The 13,912-nt window shown below is 41.7% G+C and overlaps 1 pseudogene; it reads right to left on the bottom strand.

Annotated features, from left to right (window-relative positions):
• Positions 1-363: 363 nt before the first annotated feature.
• LOC139028440 (zinc finger CCCH domain-containing protein 11A-like) overlaps positions 364-13,912 on the bottom strand; it is a 19,680-nt pseudogene continuing 6,131 nt past the window's right edge.

Consider the following 13,912-nt stretch of genomic DNA (forward strand, 5'->3'; position numbering starts at 1 on the left):
ACTCAGAATTTAATTTATGATTATATTAGTTTGTCCAATTACTTTTAAGCCCCTAAAATTGGGGGGCCGTGTATAAAAATGGTTGTAATTCCTACACTGTTCACACAATAATTTTGAAAAAACCCTTAAATTAAAGATGAAAGCCTACACTTAAAGCACATCTTGATTATTTCCTTTGAAATCCATTGTGGTGGCGTACAGAGACAAAATTATGAAAATTGTGTCACTGTCCAAATATCTATGAACTCTCTAGGGACACCAGGTTAGCTTGGAGGGAATTCCAAGACCAGTGACCTGAGTAATATTTTTTTTTTTCCAATGCTCTGTTCTGATGTTCGGGATTGTTAGCATAAAACAGGATTGTTAAACAAGTGAGAGAGCTTTGAGAGCCTTTTCTCTGCAGACATGTACTGTACCTTTAGTAGCTTGCCCAGGAGATTTCTTTTGGGATCCATCTTGAGCCTTCTCAACCAGATCCTCATCCATAGAGGGTCCAGGGGAGTCTGCTGCTGCTGCTAAGGCAGCCTGCTTAGGGGCACTGGCACCTCCCAGGGAGCTTCTCATCCTCTTACCTGGGACAGCGCTGGAGCTCCTGGAGCTGAGGGAGTGGGGGTCTGCCTCGGCCTGCCTCAGTGGAGATCCCTGCTGCGGAAAGGCAGTGGCATAGAGTACAGGGGAGGCCTCCTTGGGTTTGAGAGTGATGCACTGGCAAAGGGGGGCCTTGGGTGCCTGGGAGAGTACCTCCAGGGTGATAGTGTGGGGTAAGAGGGGCGAGGAGGCGGCAACGGGGAAGACCCTCAATATGACGGAGGTCATACTCTTCTCCTCCTGGAGGGCGGAGCCTGTGGCCTGTTTCTGGGCAGATTCAGCCATGGCGGAGCCCTCTGATTGGCTGGTGGAGGAGGCCTGCTCTTCCTGCAGCTGTAGCCTGTAGAGCCTCTTCTTACGCATGCTCTCCTCGAAGGTCTTCACCTTCAGGCTGGCACCAGATGCAGCATCACTCCTAGCAGAGCTGGCCTAGTGACAACAGGACCACAGAGATATTCAGTAATTAACCAAACATTCAGAGCAGAACTACTTATTTGGATCTAAACTATTCAGAGAGAAGGACACATGATAGGAGGTATAGCAGTCTTCCCTCAGTAGCAACAGCAGCAGACAGCTGGCTTCTCTGTCACCTCAGATGTCTTCTGGGTGGTAGTTCTACCAGCTGCCAGGGAGGAAATGTATTATTGTATGTCTTACAACTATACAAAACTACAGCTAGTGGTCAGGACACCTTACATTGTAAATTGCTATGAACAATTAGAAGCACATGTAAAATAATTTGTTTTTGACCATAGCGCAAAAATTACAAGAAGCTGGTTTGTTGATGCACAGTATGCAGGGCTTCTTGGCGCCTCCCTCACCAGAGTCGGAGGCAGAGCCTGGCCTTTTCCCGTTGGACGCCTCCTGTTCATGGGCCTGCATCCTGGCTGCCTTCTCACTGCGGATCTCCTCCAGGGTTTTCACCTTCACTCCTCTGACAGGAGGGGCCACCCACCTGGGCTTGTCTGGGTGGGTGTGTCCCCAGGCCTGGGAGTTACCTGGAGCTGCTTCCACAGCCTGCTGCTTGGCCTTCCTGAAGCTGGGGCCCTGGCCCTGCTGCAGGTCCTCCTCCAGCTTCCTCTTGGCGTGGAGGATCTCTGGTTGCAGGTTTGAAACTGGTTGCAGGTATGGCATTGACACTTCTCTTTGGGGCCTTGGTGGAGGTGATTGTGTCAGGGACTGAAGGGAGACAGTGCTCCCCTTGACCTTGAGCCTGTCCCTGGGACTTCTCCTGCCTGATCTCCTCCAGGGATTTGATGCTGATTGCTTCCTGTTTTCTACTCTCAGCTGAGGGAGAGGTTTCAGATTAAAATACAATACAACCATTTCAAATTATGAAATAAGGAGAATAATTTGGTAGCCAATGAAATGTATTTACTGGACAATATGTAAAGCAACAAAACCAAAAAAATCTATTATTAGAATAATGGCAAAGACATTTTACCCGCATGCGCATGTTGATTTTGTCCACCCATATAGACGCGATCAGGACACTCAGGTTGAAATATCAAAACAAACTCTGAACCAACTGTATTAATTTGGGGACAGGTCGAAAAGTATTAAACATTTTTGGCAATTTAGCTAGCTAGCTTACTGTTTCTAGTTAATTTGTCCTGGGATATATATAAGACTAATGGCGAGGAGCGGATGGCTGCCGTTTTGCGGGCTCCTAACCAACTGCACTATTTAGTCATTTTTTTTGCGTTATTTGTAATTTATTTTTGTAACTTATTTTGTACATAATGTTGATGCTACACTATCTTATGACCAAAAATCACTTCTGGACATCAGAACAGTGATTACTCACCTCGAACTGGACAAAAACATTTTTTTAACGAGTACGACGCAAAGGATATACTTCCTTCTCAGGAACGGGACCAAATCCCCGTCATTTACATGAAGACGGAGAAAAAAAAGGCAGAGGCCGGGCTGCCTTCTGAGAATGTGTAGGCGAGTGAGTAAACCTCCACTACCATCCGTTCTATTGGCCAACGTGCAATCATTGGAAAACAAAACGGATGATATACGATTGAGACCATCCTACCGGGACATTCAAAACTGTAATATTTCATGTTTCACCGAGTCGTGGCTGAATGACGACACGGATTATATAGAGCTGGCATGATTTTCCATGTATTGGCAGGACAGAGAAACTAAGTCTGGTAAGACGAGGAGCAGGTGTGTGTGTGTGTCTATTTGTAAATAAAAGCTGGTGTGCAATGTCTAATATTAACTTCTTTGGGATAGGGGGCAGTATTTTCACGTCCGGATGAAAAGCATGCCCAGAGTAAACGGCCTGCTGCAAAGCCATAAAAGCTAGAATATGCATATTATTAGTTTGATTTGGATAGAAAACATTCTGAAGTTTCTAAAACTGTTTGAATGATGTCTGTGAGTATAACAGAACTCATCAGGCAGGCAAAAACCTGAGAAAAAATCCAACCAGGAAGTGGGAAATCTGAGGTTGGTTGATTTTCAACTCAGCTCCTATTGAAGATACAGTGGGATATTGGTAATGTTGCACTTCCTAAGGCTTCCACTAGATGTCAACAGTCGTTAGAACCTTGTCTGATGCCTCTACTGTTTAGTGGGGCCGAATGAGAGAGGAATGAGTTAGGTCTGCCATGAGGTGATCAAGCTCTGACCATGCGCATTCACGTGAGAGCAAGCTCTCTTCCATCGCAATTCTGAAGACACAGGAATACTCCGGTTGGAASATTATTGAAGAATTATGTTAAAAAACATCCTAAAGATTGATTCAATACTTTGTTTGTCATGTTTTTACGGACTGTAATATAACTTTTTTAACTTTCGTCCGTACTTTCCGCTGGACCTGCCTGCGCATCGTGAGTTTGGAAAGTGTACTGAACGCTAGAACAACAAGGACAAATTTGGACATAAATGATGGACATTATCGAACAAAACAAACATTTATTGTGGAACTGGAATTCCTGGGAGTGCATTCTGATGAAGATCATCAAAGGTAAGTGAATGTTTATAATGTTACTTCTGACTTCTGTTGACTACATAATATGGCGGCTATATTTGTGTCTTGATTGGGCTCTGAGCACCGACTCAGAATATTGCATGGTTTGCTTTTTTCGTAAAGCTTTTTTGAAATYTGACACAGCGGTTGCATTAAGGAGAAGTGCATCTAAAATTCCATGCTTAACAGTTGTATCTTTTAGCAATGTTTATTATGAGTATTCCTGTAAATTGATGTGGCTCTCTGCAAAATCAAAGGATGTTTTGTGACTTCTGAACGTAAGGCGCCAATGTAAACTCAGATTCTTGGATATAAATATGAACTTTACCGAACAAAGCATACATGTATTGTGTAACATGAAGTCCTATGAGTGTCATCTGATGATCCTCAAAGATCCTCAAAGGTTAGTGATTAATTTTATCTCTATTTCTGCTTTTTGTGAATCCTCTCTTTGGCTGGAAACATGACTGTGTTATTCTGTGAKTAGGCACTCACCTAACATAATCGTTTGGTTTGCTTTCTTCGTAAAGCCTTTTTGAAATTGGACACTATGGCTGGATTTACAACAAGTGTATCTTTAAAATGGTGTAAAATACATGTATGTTTGAAGAATTTTAATTATGGGATTTCTGTTGTTTTTGAATTTGGCGCCCTGCAGTTTCACTGGCTGTTGAAGAGGTGGGACGCTCCCGTCTCACGTACCCTAGAGAGGTTAAAGAAGTCTTGAGGTATTGCTCGCCTGAGGTAGAGTACCTTATGATAAGCTGTAGATCACATTATCTATCAAGAGAGTTCTCGTCTATATTATCCGTAGCCGTCTATTTACCATCACAAACCGATGCTGGCACTAAGACCGCACTCAACAAGCTGTATAAGGCCATAAGCAAACAAGAAAATGCTCATCCAGAAGCGGCGCTCTGCAGGCAAACTTAAATCCGTTTGACCTAATTTCTACCACCATGTTACATGTGCAACCGGAGGGAAAAAAACTTGATCACCTTTACGCCACACACAGAGATGCATACAAAGCTCTCCCTCGCCCTCCATTTGTCAAATCTTACCATAATTATATCCTCCTGATTCCTGCTTACACGCAAGAACTAAAGCAGGAAGTACCAGTGACTCGCTCAATACGGAAGTGGTCAGATGACGCGGACGCTGCGCTACAGGACTGTTTTGCTAGCACAGACCGTATATGTTCTGGTATTCATCCAATGGCATTGAGGAGTATATCATCTCAGTCATCGGCTTCATCAACAAGTTCATCGACGACATCGTCCCCACAGTGACCATACGTACATATCCCAACCAGAAGTCATGAATTACAGGCAACATCCGCATCGAACAAAAGGCTAGAGCTGCCGCTTTCAAGGAGCGGGACACTAATCCGGATGCTTAGTAGAAATCCCTCTACGCCCTCAGACGGACCATCAAACAGACAAAGTGTCAATACAGGCTTAAKATTGAATCCTACTACACTGGCTCTGACGCACATCGGATGTGGCAGGACTTAAACTATTATGGACTACAAAGGGAAACCCAGCCACAAGCTGCCCAGTGACGCAAGCCTACCAGACAAGCTAAATGCCTTTTAATGCTCGTTTCGAGGCAAGCAACACTGAAGCATGCATGAGAGCACCAGCTGTTCCGGATGACTGAGTGATAACGCTCTCGGTAGCCGATGTGAGCAAGACCTTTAAACAGGTCAACATTCACAAAGCCGTAGGGCCAGACGGATTACAAGGACATGTACTCAAAGCATGCGCGGACCAACTGGCAAGCGTCTTCACTGACATTTTCAACCTCTCCCTGACCGAGTCTGTAATACCTACATGTTTCAAGCAGACCACCACAGTCCCTGTGCCCAAGGAAGCGAAGGTAACCTGCCTAAATGATTACAGCCCCGTAGCACTCACGTCGGGAGCCATGAAGTGCTTTGAAAGGCTGGTCATGGCTGGTCAATTCATTTGTGAAGTGGTTTTTGCCACTTTAATAATAAAAATGTGGATGTAATAAGTGTATCACTAGTCACTTTAAACAAGGCCACTTTATATAATGTTTACATACCCTACATTACTCATCTTATATGTATATACTGTACTCTATACCATCTACTGCATCTTGCCTATGCCGTTCGGCCATCGCTCATCCATATATTTATATGTACATATTATTATTCATTCCTTACACTTGTGTCTATAAGGTAGTTGTTGTAAAATTGTTAGATTACTTGTTAGATATTACTGCATGGTCGGAAATAGAAGCACAAGCATTTCGCTACACTCGCATTAACATCTGCTAACCATGTGTATGTGACCAATGAAATTTGATTTGATTTGGTTGAAAAACTAGTTTTAATACCTCCAACCTAAGTGTATGTAAACTTCCGACTTCAATGTGTATGTGTGTGTGGGCACACAACACACACATCCATGCATAACAGACGTATAGACAGTATGCTGACTCATCTACTCTGCCATCCATCTCATGAATGAACCACACACACACACAACTTATTTCCAATTCCCCGTGTTAGGATCAAAGTGATATCGTCTTCTGATGTACCCTTCCCTATTTCATGACCTTAAGCTTTCAGTGTTCTCATTGACACACACACACTCCTACATGAACACACATGCATACTAACAAAGCTCACAGAGACAAATACAGAGTGCATAGCCCTTCATGTTGGTGTTGAGTATCAGCTGTTGTTTTTTTCTCTGTCTGTATCTCTCTATCACTCTTTTCCTCTCCACCGCTTCCTCGTTTAGACCCTTTTATTACTTCTCTTTTATTTCTCTGTTTTCTTTCTGGCTGCATCGTTAGGAAGGGCCCATAAGTAAGTATTTCACTGTTAGTCTACACCTGTTGTACGAAGTAAGTGACAAATAAAATTTGATTTGTTTTATTCCATTGTTGTTTAGCTTCTAGGAATGTGAATCTTTGAGTTTTTTTTTGAACTCTAAATGTCCTCAGACTGACATACATAAATATGTCGCACCTACATGGTTACAGGCATCATGTTTGTTTGTGTGTGAGTGCAGCGATTGAAATCTGTTCGTGTGTGTGTGTATTCATGTCTGTTTGTATGCGTGTGTCGGTTAGCGCATGTGTGTGTGTGGTGAGAGAGAAAGTGAGAATAAGAGCAAGACCATAGAGACCAATTCAATTTGCACCCGCTATATGATAGGACGTGAGCGTTGGTACCCGGCTGCAGCTGCCATTTGATCTCTACATCAGGTGGTATTCCGGTTTCTTTTCAAAAGAGAGATCACAGTATGGCACACCCAACTTCTATCTCTTTACCTCGTTTCATCATAGCCTTCATCATCCTTTCCACTTGTTTGCTTGATGTCATTATCAACATCATTAGCTACATTATCACAATAATGTCATGGTGTATGGATTACGTGAATCACAGTGGATGAATATAAGTATATACAATATAAACGCAACATGTAAAGTGTTGGTCCCATGTTTCATGAGACTGAAATAAAAGATCCCAGAAATGTACTATATGCACAAAAAGCGTATTTCTCTAAATGTTTGTGCACATCCCTGTTAGTGAGCACTTCTCCTTTGCCAAGATAATCCATCCACCTGACAGGTGTGGCATATCAAGAAGCTGATTAAACAGCATGATCATTACACAGGTGCACCTTGTACTGGGGACAATTCTCTGGCACACTGGAGAAGTGTGCTCTTCATGGATGAATCCTGGTTTCAACTGTCCTGGGCAGATGGCAGACAACTTGTTTGGCATGGTGTGAGTGTGCGGTTTGCCAGTGTGAACATTGTGAACAGAATGTTCAGGGCAGTCATAAGCTACAGACAACGACCACAATTGCAATTTATCAATGGCCATTTGAATGCACAGAGATCCCATGACAAGATCCTGAGGCCCATTGTCGAGCCATTCATCCGCTGCCATCACCTCATGTTTCAGCATGATGATGCACGGCACAATGACAAAAGGATCTGTACACATTTGCTAGAAGCTTAAAATGTCCCAGGTCTTCCATGACCTGCATACTCACCAGACATGGCACCCATTCAGCACGTTTGGGATGCTCTGGATTGACGTGTACAACAGCGTGTTCCAGTTCCCATCAATATCCAACAAAATCGCACAGCCATTGAAGAAGAGTGGGACAACATTACACTGGCCACAATCAACAGCCTGATCAACTCTATGCGAAGGAGATGTGTYGCGCTGCATGACGAAAATGGTGGTCACACCAGATATTGATTGGTTTTCTGATCCACGCCCCRACCTTTTTTTAAAGGTATCTGTAAGCAACAGATGCATATACAGTGCCTTCGGAAAGTATTCGGACCCCTTGACTTTTTCCACATTTTGAAACTTAACTTCTCTGATCTACGGATACYGAATACGGGTTCACTTTCCTAAACAACCGCTGAATTGCAGGGCGCCAAATTCAAAAATATTACTARAAATATTTATAATCATGCAATCACAAGTGAAATATACCAAAACACAGCTTAGCTTGTTGTTAATCCACCTATGGTGTCAGATTTTGTAAAATATATTTTACAGCGAAAGAAATCCAAGCTTTTGTGAGTGTAGCTTTCAATGCTACATCAGCTAGCCCCAAATTAGCATGGTCACGAAAGTGTGAAAAGCAATAMAATTAATCGTTTACCTTAGATAATCTTCGGACGTTTCCACTCACGAGACTCCCAGTTACACAACAAATCTTMTTTTTGTTCGATAAATATTACTTTTATCACAAAAAAAACACCATTTGTGTTGCGCGTTATGATGAAAAAAACTACAGCCTCATTCCGGTCCTGAAAGGAAGATGGAAATTTCCAAACGTATCAGATTAAAAAATATTACTAAAAATATTTATAATCATGCAATCACAAGTGAAATATACCAAAACACAGTTTAGCTTGTTGTTAATCCACCTATCGTGTCAGATTTTGAAAATATATTTTACAGTGAAAGAAATCCAAGCTTTTGTGAGTGTAGCTTTCAATGCTATAACAGTTTAGCCTTATATTAGCTTGGCTAGCTTGGTCACGAAAGTAAGAAAAGCAATCAAATTAATCGCTTACCTTTGATAATCTTATGGTGTTCCCACTCACGAGACTCCCAGTTACACAACAAATGTTCTTTTTGTAAGATAAATATTACTTTTATCACAAAAAAACGCCATTTGTGTTGCGCGTTATGATGAAAAATCAAAAGCCGTGTTCCGTTCGACAAATCCCCAAAAGTATCCGAAATGGTCGTAGAAACATTTAAACTGTTTTTTATAATCAAACCTCAGGTTGTCTTTAACAAACAAAATCGATAATATTTAAACCGGAGTATAACCTATTCGTTAAGAGACAAAATGAAAATGGGGTGCCCCTCTCTCGCTCGCAGGAAATATTCGGAGGACACCTGACCTCTTTTGAAACATCTCGCTAATTTTTCAAAAATAAAAGCCTGAAACTATGTCTAAAGCCTGGTCACAGACTGAGGAAGCCATTGGAAAAAGAATCTGGTTGATACCTAAACGAAAACCCCACATAGAAACACAAAACATAGATAACCCACCCAACTCACGTTCTGACCCTAGTTSTTTTGTATTTTCTTTGTTTTAGTTGGTCAGGGCGTGAGTTGGGTGGGTTATCTATGTTTTGTGTTTCTATGTGGGGTTTTCATTTGGCCTGATATGGTTCTCAATCAGAGGCAGGTGTTTGTCATTGTCTCTGATTGGGAGCCATATTTAGGTAGCCTGTTTTGTTTTGTGGGTGATTGTCTATGTTAGTTGCTTGTTGTCTGCMCTTGTTGATCAATAGCGTCATATTCGTTTTGTTGTTTTGTAAGTTTTTCCAGTGTTCTTCGTTAATGAATTCACATCACGCTGCGCCTTGGTCCTCCTCTCTTCCACATTACGACGAACGTGACAGATTAACAAGAATCTAAGCTTTCAACCGATATAAGACGCTTGTATATACCTACATGTTTAATATCCATAATTTTTATGATTATTTATTTGAATTGCATGACCTCCAGTTTCAAAGCTAGCGTGATGCCTAGCCCTAAGAAGTTTTTTAACTAGGCAAGTCAGTTAAGAACACATTCTTTATTACAATGACGGCCTACCCCGGCCAAACCCTCCCCTAACCCGGACGACGCTGGGCCAATTGTGCGCTGCCCTATGGGACTTCCGATCACGACCGTGATACAGCCCAGGATCTAACCAGGGTCTGTAGTGACGCATTCATGATGTCTTAGACCGTTGCGCCACTTGGGAGTATACTGTAATTAACAACTATCAATAGACCTACTAAATKATATGCATATATATCGTCAATCAAAGAATTACTCTGTAAAACGAGGAATGCATTTACTCAATTCAACTAATAGAATTTATCAGTCACAAAATAATTGACACTCAAAGAATTACAGTGTGCATGAAATACATGCTTCATTACAGAACATCACAGAGTAAATACACTAAGATTTAAAGTGGTTACATGTGTGTTCAGTTCAAAATAATTTCTAAGAGAAAAAACATGTGTGTCTGATACACACAGGATCTTGGTAGTTCTCAAAGTACGAGMAAATTCACTTCCCTTTTAACCAAATTCAAGTGGGACAGCACCCCCAACCTGAATTAACATTTCTTATCACTTTGCTAGTAAAAACAGGAACAACCGACGCAGTTTATAATTTAATCATCTCAATTGTAAGGTTATGACCAGACATCATGAATGTGCCTGATAATCCAACATGCACCTTCAATCCAGTCCAAAAAAATACATCAACCAGAAAACACTCAAGCAATAAGACATATGAAAATGTGTAGCTCTTTATAAGCTATTTGAAACAAAACAAACAGGACAATTTAATTCACACAGTAACATTAATTTAGTAATTTCAAGTTTTCATCAGTCGTCACACCTCCCCTGGCATCAGTGACCCAAGGACTCCTGTGGGAACATCTCTTTCTCAAAATTCACACAGATAAGGTATGTGTAAGGGCTCTCGTTTGTAGAATGACCGGACCATGGTGCAGGGTGGTAGGCGGACATCATCTTTTTATTGATGACACCAAACAAAATAACAAAGTCAAAAAACAAAAGCGCACAGTTCTGTCAGGCAAAAAACACTAAACAGAAAACAAGATCCCACAAAACCCAAAAGGAAAATGACAACTTATTTATGATCCCCAATCAGAGACAACGATAGACAGCTGTCTCTGATTGGGAACCACACGCGGCCAAAAACAAAGAAATAGAAAACATAGACTTTCCCACCCGAGTCACACCCTGACCTAACCAAACATAGAGAATAATAAGGATCTCTAAGGTCAGGGCGTGACAGTATGTTTGATCCTTGTGATAGCGGACAGATGCTGCCATCCAAACAATGTCATAAATCGTGGTTGAGTCATCATGCTGTGCTCTAAAGCCGGGCAAACTGCTAGTCGCGAGTATTACCTTCTCTCATTCTTTCACTACAATGGTGGATCTAGTGGTGACCGTTTCTTAAAAGTATTTKTGTGGTAGTTGAAGAACTATATAGAGCAAGGGATCATGAACTAGATTCAGCCACGGGCCAATTCTTTCTTGAGCGGAGGGTCGGTGGGGCCAGAACATAATAAAATACATTTTTCATACCTTGATTACATTTGGGTACATTGTCCTGCGTAGGGTGCCATCTTTCGGATGGGTGTCCTGACTCTCTGTGGTCATTCAAAAAATTCCAATGCCGCTTATTGTAAGAGTAGGGGTGTTCACCTCCAGTGTCATGGTTAAATTCCCAACCTGGCCAAATTCCATCATGGCCACCTAATCATCCCCCTCATTCCTAATATGACTCCTCACCTCTCCACTTGATAGCTGATGTGTGGTGAGAGTTCTGGCACAAAAAATGTTGCCGTGCATCACTGAGATGGGTGCAGCTCATTGATGGTGGATGAGATGAGTTTCCCCCTACTATGTAAAGCGCTTTGAGTACCTCAGTTGGTAGAAAAGTGCTATATAAATCCATTAATTTATTATGATTTATTATTATTTGTATACGATCACAYACGTCTCTCTATTATGCGTGGRAATACTTGGGAACAGATTTCCAAAATGTAAATAATTTGTATCTGATTTCCTGGTGTTTTTAGTCTTATGCCCAACAATAACATTTTAAAATATTTTTCTCAGAAAACATGGGTGGCCAAATAAAACCACCCGCGAGCCAAATTCGGCCCATGAGCCGGCAGTTGGGGAACCCTGATGTAGAATAGGTTTGCATGATAGCTAGCTGTAGTTGTATCTAATAAATAAACTCTTTAGGCTAAAGGTACTTTAGGTTGAAAGTTTCCTGAAGAAAATATGGTTTGTTTACTAGCTTGTTTTAAAGTATCAATGGTTTTGAAATATGTTATAGTAGTGGTAGTGTCTGCAGTAGTAATGGTGGTGACTGGTTATAGTTGMAAAAGTAGGTAGTTKAAAATATTTATTGATTGATTGATTGATTTGTTGGTTGATAGCCTGAACATGTGAATGTTGGTTTGTTATCTCTAGCATGAACGGTTCAAGAGCTAAAATTATTGTTGGTGGGTATTATATGCTAATTTGTGTTAACTTAAGTAGTTGTCATTTATAGTGTAGACCAGAGCTGGACCAGAGCTAATGCAAACCAGTGCTAGCTAGCTATGCCCAGGACCAGAGCTGGACCAGAACTAGCACAGACCAAAGCAGTAGTTGTGGTCAATAGTTGTGTGGTTGTGGTCTGTAGTTGAGGTCAGTAGCTGTGTGGTTGTGGTCTGTAGTTGTGGTCAGTAGTTGTGATCAGCAGTCATTAATTGTATGGTTCAGGATTTTTGTGATCAGTAGTCATGTGATTGTAGTAAGTAGCTTTGCTCAGTGGTGGTCAGTAGTTTTGGTCAGTCGTTGTGTGGTTGTGGACAGTAGTTGTGGTCAGTAGTTTTGGTCAGTAGTTTTGGTCAGTAGTTGTGTGGTTCAGTGTTTGTGGTTAGTAGCTGTGCGGTTGTGGTCAGTAGTTGTGGTCAGTAGTTGTGTGGTTCAGTGTTTGTGGTTAGTAGCTGTGCGGTTGTGGTCAGTAGTTGTGGGCAGTAGTTGTGTGGTTCAGTGTTTGTGGTTAGTAGCTGTGCGGTTGTGGTCAGTAGTTGTGGTAAGTAGTTGTGTGGTTCAGTGTTTGTGGTTAGTGGTTCAGTGTTTGTGGTTAGTTGTGTGGCTAGTTGTGTGGCTGTGGTCTGTAGTTGTGGTCAGGAGATATGGTCTGTAGTTATATTGTTGTGGTCAGTAGTTGTGTGGTCAGTAGCTGTGTGGTCAGTAGTGTGGTTGTGGTCAGTAATTGTGCTCGAAAACAGCTGTAACTTTTTATCAGAATAAGATATTTTTATTCCGCATTCAGATTTGAAAAGCATGGAAGTAGACCAAGATGTCATACATTCTAACTTTTTGTCTAAGTTGTTAGAAAAGTGGTCAAAGTCGCTGAAGTTTTACCAAGAGTAGCATGCWAAATAATAGTTATATAAAGTCAGTATGATGAAGTCAGGACTTTTTCTTCACAAGTCCCCCTTAAAAAACATGTATTTGTATTTATTAAGGATCCCCATTAGCTGCTGCCAGCAGCTACTCTTCMTGGGGTCCAAACAATATTAATTAAGACAATTACATATTTATTTTTTTATGAACCTTTCTAGCCCCGGGGTTCCGCTAGCGGAACACCCACAACATTCCACTGAAAAGGCAGCGCGAAATTCAAAAATATTTTTTTAGAAATATTTAACTTTCACACATTAACAAGTCCAATACAGCAAATGAAAGATAAACATCTTGTTAATCTCTCGCATGGTGTCCGATTCAAAAATGATTTACAGTGAAAGCACAACATATGATTATGTTAGGTCAGAGCCAATACATCAGAAAAGCAGAACTTACTATTTGGTACAGAAACCTTTGTTTGCAATTACAGAGATCATACGTTCCCTGTAGTTCTTGACTAGGTTTGCCACACTGCAGCAGGGATTTTGGCCCACTCCTCCCTACAGATCTTCTCCAGATCCTTCAGGTTTCGGGGCTGTCGCTGGGCAATACGGACTTTCAGCTCCCTCCAAAGATTTTCTATTGGGTTCAGGTCTGGAGACTGGCTAGGCCACTCCAGGACCTTGAGATGCTTCTTACGGAGCCCTCCTTAGTTGCCATGGCTGTGTGCTTCGTGTCGTTGTCATGCTGGAAGACCCAGCCACGACCATCTTCAATGCTCTTACTGAGGGAAGGAGGTTGTTGGCCAAGATCTCGCGATACATGGCCCCATCCATCCTCCCTCAATACGGTGCAGTCGTCCTGTCCTTT

Source organism: Salvelinus sp. IW2-2015, linkage group LG11, assembly GCF_002910315.2.
Source record: "Salvelinus sp. IW2-2015 linkage group LG11, ASM291031v2, whole genome shotgun sequence".
Taxonomy (NCBI): domain Eukaryota; kingdom Metazoa; phylum Chordata; class Actinopteri; order Salmoniformes; family Salmonidae; genus Salvelinus; species Salvelinus sp. IW2-2015.